Below are 6,466 nucleotides of genomic sequence, written 5' to 3' on the forward strand. Positions count from 1 at the left end.
CTGCCATGTCTCTTTTTATTCCAGCTGAATTTTAAAATATCCAAACTTAGGACCAAACCAGTGCTCCTAATCATTAGAGAAGTGCTGTGGTCCTCGGAGAACCTGCCTCTCAGTCTACAATACAAAGGCTGTAGCCACAGTATCTGTATCCAGGCAGAGCTGGTCTTCAGTCTCAGGTCTGCTGCCCATTGTATGGCCCTGGCCTTATATGAAAAGTCAAAATAAATAAGGAAGAGGATTAAATGAGACCATGACTTTAGGAGGCCCATCCTGGTACCTAGCATAAGTATTCCCTAGGCACAAGGCCAATCAGTACTGCCCTCCTGTCCCTCAACCTGTACTGCTATGGCGGTGGAGGTACTGAGAAGTACGATATGCAGAATTCTTGTGCTGATACCGACATGGTGAAAAGTCCCTCTTCTTAAGGATTTGCAATTCCTGTGAAGGGATGTGTTTATTTTGCCAGAACTGGCTGTCTATAGTGGGGGAACTCCATCTCAGTGACCAGTTCTGAGAAAGTCCCTCCTTCACGTTTCTACATTCTGCCTGTCTGTCTTACCTTCATCTTCTGTAAGAGCGGCCAGTGAGGACAATAAAGAGAAGCTGTTATAATGGCACTGAAAATCACCAAAGGCGGAAGCTGAGGTGCAGCAGATGCAATGGTTGCTGTATGCTCAGCATCAAGGATGGTTTTGGAAACAGCCTGGGAGGGGACTTAAAATGGCCCCTTGTTGTGGTTGTTCCCAGAAGTTCCACACAGCGAGGGTGATGGCCAAGGTGACAAGGGACCTCAGGTCCAAGGTCATGCTGCCTGTGCAGCACCTTGTCACCTGTACTTAGGTCTCTCCAACTCTAAAATCCCTGAAACACTGGGGGCTGGGGATATAGCTCAGCAACATAAATGCCAGCTTGGCAAGCAAAAGGTCCTGAGTTCGATTCCCAGTACCAAAAAAAAAAAAAAAAAAAAAAAAAAAGAAATCTCTGAGTAAGTGCATGAAATGTCCCAATGGGAAGACAATATATTGTCCTGAACTTCATAGACAGATTAAATAAATTATTGCTCAGATTATACAGGACACATAGCTTGGAAATAGTTTAAAAGGTAAAAAACTGGACAGGAATAAAATCTGAGCGTTCTGTAGCAACCTGCAAACTTCTTGTTTTGTTTAATTCAACATTTTACACAGGTGTGGAAGGTTCAGCTCTCTTTCCTAAATCTACTGAGGTGTCTAAGAGCCTATGAAAAGGACATAGCACGTAACATCATTGTTGCAGATTAACCAGAGAAAGCCAAACTGGCAGGGTGTGAATGTTTCTAGACAGCACAGAACATGAAGAATAGGTAACTGAAGAAGCCTTTGATCCTGGAGCTTTTCAAATGGAGACATTTAGAAAAAAATTAATGTACTGATAATCAAAATTAAGTCCATATAGCTGAGACCACTGAATTCAGTGTAACTTTGTTAATTTGGATTCTACCCATCTGAAACTTGTCATTGTCAGGCTGGGCAAAAGAGATGTTTATCTTTATGGTAATAAAGAAATAATAGTTTTCAAAACTTCGCAAGGACAGTGTGAACCACTTATCAGACGAGTTATTTAAATACAAGGTGGCCAAAACATGGAGTTTTCATTAATTGTTATAAACTAATATAATAGGAAATCTACAAACAACAATTTTTATCAAATTCACTCAGTATAAGAATCAACTGGTTGAAAAGACTCTTAGCCAAGCGATACTCAGGGTGTACAAGCAGACAGGGTACCCGAATGATGCTTTGGGGAAACTGTTCAGTAGCTTATGTTGTAAAATGTCCCAATACACAGGCTGTTTTACTTCTGCTATTTTGGGGTATAGTAACAGCATCACCTATGTACCACCAGTTTATATGAAACATCATTTTATAATAAACATCCTTCAGATTCTAAGTCAATTGAGTAAATAGTTCTAAGTACAAGGGGGAAGTTAAAGGGAGAACAAGAGTGCAGTTTTTCATGTGGGAGACAATATATACATATGCACAGTTATAATAAAGAATCACAGTTCACTCATTAATGAATATTGAGTATTTACTACCATGCATAAAATGCACCAAGTGATAAATGTATTCTTGTGTACCCAGAAAAAAAAGAGTACTCAACATCCCCAGAAGTTTTATCCTCCAGGAGAGAAAATGAGAGTTTTAAGTGTACAGAGAATACCTTGTTTGTTAAGAGAGAGAGGGAGAGAGAGAGAGAGAGAGAGAGAGAGAGAGAGAGAGAGAGAGAGAGAGAGAGACAGACAGACAGATACCAAGAGACAGAGAGACAGAAAGGCAGAGAGACACAGAGGGAGATTAAGGGGATAGGGAAGACTTTTTGGAAGTGACTTTAGCTAGGGGCGGGCAGTGCACAGGACAAGATGAGTGAAGGTAGGAAACAGATCCTCCAGTGCCCGTGCTGGTACCAATGAAGGCATACAGGAGCTGGATGGGCTCCGAAGTGGATAATTCTATTGCCTTAAAACTGGACACCCAAGATCCTGGCCTTGTGCAATGCTCGTATGGATAGTAATGACTGGAACAAGTATGCACCTCGTCACCCACATGGAATGTCTGTCTCAACTGAGTGCACTCTGCCTAAAGGGTCAAATGTCCCCCGGGGTTCCATGGTGCAGCAAGCATTCATCACCGGCTTCACACACACCGAGCGCACGGTGCGTCCCCGGCTCTGTATCCAGTGGTTCTCGGCATCATGATGGTGCTGTTCTGGACCACAGAGGAGTCTAAACAAAGAGGAATGATATGTGGCCCTGGGTACGATGGCCAAAATGTTCACTAAGAGTCATCGGGAAGCATGGCTCTGCGTCCTGGCCTTGTCCACTCTGTGCTCACTACAGTCAGCCCCTTTTCATTCGCCCTGCAGAGGCTGGAGGGCAGGGAACAGAAGCCAGGTCTCTGAAAACACTGCCGCATTATGGAAGAATGAAGGGCTGCAAAACCTACCACCACTTGCATGAGTTTAATTCTGACACCCCGCTCATCACTGACTTTGGCGTGAATTTTAATTGTTGATTTTCATTCCTGAGATTTTTGGAATCTCCTCAAATTTCAGGCCAGCACAAGTGTATACCTTGATTGCTGACAAAAATGCAGCCCAGCTGGCTGAACTTGGCTGCTTCCACTTGCAATTCATCACAAATTCTATTAATTCCCTCAGAATCCTCCTCCTCACATCAAAGATGTTTATCCCACTGTGCACGCCCCTCTCTGAAGCAGCTCTGGAGTCTTCTTTCCTTCCGGTCTCTATGAGAGCCTGATAAACTTAACATTTTTATTAGACCCACCAGAATTCCATAGATGTAACTCAGAAATATTTCAACTGAGTTTTAATGGGGACTACATTCCTTACCAGCATTGAATTATATAAACTGAGCCAGCATCTGAGTGTCAGTCTGTAAACTTGATATAATACCACCCAATGCATGTATGGGTGCTGAGGTCCTGAAAATCCCAGGTGGGGATGACTCAGCGAGGAGGAGACCTGTGCACACCCCATCCCGGGGTTAAGAATGCTCCCTGCCTGAAATGTGTAACTTTTTCTTAATAAGGTCACTAGTGTTTTCACTGGGCACTGAGCTGCAGAAGTTGTGAGGACTAATGGAAATATGTAGTGGATGATTAAATTTTAAATTTTTATGGCAGCAAAAGACATTGCCACCACCCCAAAGTCCTTCTTGTTGTTCTGAGCACACTAATCCCATCGTTCCCTCCACTCTCGAAAGCAGCTCCTGACATCCCTTGTCCTGGGGGTCTGCACGAAACATGATAAAAAATTCAAAGGATACCGCTGACAAGCACCAACCAACTGAAAGACGGGCTTGGAAAAGCATGGCATGGCGCTGTGTCCTCATATACAGGGTCTGGTACTGGGTGACTTCTGATTTTCTCCACAGCAAAATGACCATGAAGGGGAAATGCTTTGAATCATTTCAGGATATTCAGGCAGTGCAACTAAAGATACTCAGGAACACGGACTCCAGAGCTGTTTCTGACAGTGGTGTGAACAGTGGAATAAATATGTTTGCAGTGAGCAGGAGGATCTCAAGGGAATTGGTGACGGTATTTTTCACTGGGATTTGTGTTTTAAAATGTGAACTTTCCTCAAAGTTTTTGATAGCATTTCTGCACGGAGCTGCCCCTGGCCATGGCAGGCAGGTGTCACAGAATGGGCTGCCTACAGGTGGTTAGGGACACATGTCTATGAGGTGCTTCCCTGTCCTCGGCAGGGGCGTATACTTTATTAGTCTGTCCTTGTCCTCTAAGGGCAGAGGGTGACAACACAGGGCAGGTGGGAGGTGAGTGGCTGCTGGTAACAATACTCACCATTTGATTTCAGGGAAGACAGAGCCCCTTTCCCTGTTTGAGTTCTCCACACCAAAGGGGCAAACCTGGGCCAGTGCTCTGCCGCAGGGTTCTGTCACTACCTGGGGTCAGCATCTAAATCATGCCCAGCCCCAACTACAGTGTCCCTAGTCTTCCAGGCCCCCTGCCCATTCCTCTGTATGTCTGGGTCAGCAGTGGGGCTGTGACTCTGGGGCTGGTCCCCTCTTCCTGCTTCAGACAATCAGCTGACTGTGTCGCAATCTCTTTATGAACAACCTAAGCACAAACAACCCATTTCTCTCATTTCTTGGGAATCAGATGGAGTGGGCTGGGACACAGGGTCTTGCTTGTGGTTTCAGCAGTCTGGTCCCTCATTTCTATCTGGTAAATAAATTGGATCATCTGTTTGCTGCTTCAGCGTTCGAGGTTAGGAGCACAGAGGTCAGCCTGCTCTGCAGTCTCAAGTGGAGACATGCCCAGTGTGTGTGAGCAATACGACTGTCATGACAGCCACCTCAGAAGACTCTCAGGAAGTTATCCTTCTCTGTAAAATGAGGCAGAGGCTGTGAGGTGCTTACAAAGCATTGTCGGTGTGGTGGCTTCATGTTCTCCAGCTTGTCTGTGTCTTTGGAGGCTATCTTTGGCTTCTTCTGGGCAGGATCAAACTGGAATCAAGTTTCTCATAGGGGCCAGCTGCATGGAGATTTGTTACCGGCCCCCAGCCTTCAGAAGGGCCGGGGCAGCTTCTGATGGGGACACAGAAGCCGCCCTTTCCATTCTTGTGCCACATGCTGCCTCGCCTACTCTCCCTTAGAGTGACCTGAGGAGTGTCCCTGCCACCTCTGACGACTCTTCTCACACTGCTCCTGTGCAGAATGGGGAGGAGGAATTGGGACAGTCAGTTTTCAGTGGGGTGCTGACTTCCATGCACAGGTTCAGTGGCCTAAGCCCTGGAAAGTCTGTGTCTTTCATAAAAATGAGGAGCTGTGTTTTTCAGTCTGCTGGCTTCCTCTCTCTGCCTCCCGGACAAGGGGGAAGAAAGCAGGAGGGCTTCCTTGGGTCCCCCATGAAGAAGCTAATGAAAGACCTGTTGCCCACGGGGGATGCATTCTCTGCCATGCCTCTGGGGGGCGGGGGATTTGTATTCCATTTATTCATGAATTTTTAAGTTGATTTCCTGAAAATGAATACCTTGATGTTATTATGCTAGGTAAGAATATCCGCCCCATGCCTTTGAGTTGTATCACGAGGTGTCCTATGTATAAGAGTAAAGGACGTGCTCACTTCGGCAGCATATATACTAAAATTGGAACAATACAGAGAAGATTAGCACGGCCCCTGCGCAAGGATGACACACAAATTCGTGAAGCATTCCATATTTTTACTTCCCAGAATCAATAACTGGGATCACCTCTTATTAAAAAATTTCTGCATATCAAGAGAAATCTCCAGCATAGTGAAAAGAAAACCCACCAACTGGGAAAAAAAATCTTAGTGAACTGCCCCTCAGAAAAAGGACTTCTGTCTAAAACATATAAAGAATTAAAAAAATTCATACCCCCAAAATTCAAAGACCCAATCCAAAAATGGGCATCTGAGATGAATATACAATTCTCAGATGAAGAAATACAAATGGCAAATAAATACATGAAAAAATGTTCATCATCATTAGTCATTAGAGAAATGCAAATTAATACCACACTGAGATTTCGTCTCACTCCTGAAAGAATGGCCAAGATCAAGAAAATCACCAACAACAAATGCTGGAGAGGCTGTGGGGAAAAAGGAACTCTCCTGCACTGTTGGTGGGAGTGTAGACTGGTGCAACCACTGTGAAAGTCAGTCTGGAGATATCTCAGAAAGCTAGGATTGGAAGCCCCATTTGACCCAGCTATTCCACTTGTAGGCATATTCCCAGAAGAACTGAAAGTATCATACTGCAGTGATATACGTGCACCCATGTTTATAGCAACACAATTTGTAATAGCCAGATCTTGGAAACAACCTAAGTGTCCATCAACTGAGGAATGGATAAAAAGTTATGGTATTTTTATACAGTGGAGTGCTACTCAGCTATAAGGAATGATCACTTTGAGATACTT

General features: G+C 44.6%; 1 non-coding gene across 1 annotated transcript; it reads left to right on the forward strand.

Moving 5' to 3' along the window:
• The first annotated feature begins 5,640 nt into the window (after positions 1–5,640).
• Positions 5,641–5,747, forward strand: LOC111754538 (U6 spliceosomal RNA). The gene has a single exon (XR_002789214.1). It is a non-coding gene; the product is annotated as a U6 spliceosomal RNA (small nuclear RNA).
• Positions 5,748–6,466: the final 719 nt, after the last annotated feature.

The sequence above is a fragment of the Cavia porcellus genome, unplaced genomic scaffold (assembly GCF_034190915.1).
Source record: "Cavia porcellus strain 051 isolate PalLab524CR breed Dunkin Hartley unplaced genomic scaffold, mCavPor4.1 scaffold_2, whole genome shotgun sequence".
NCBI lineage: Eukaryota > Metazoa > Chordata > Mammalia > Rodentia > Caviidae > Cavia > Cavia porcellus.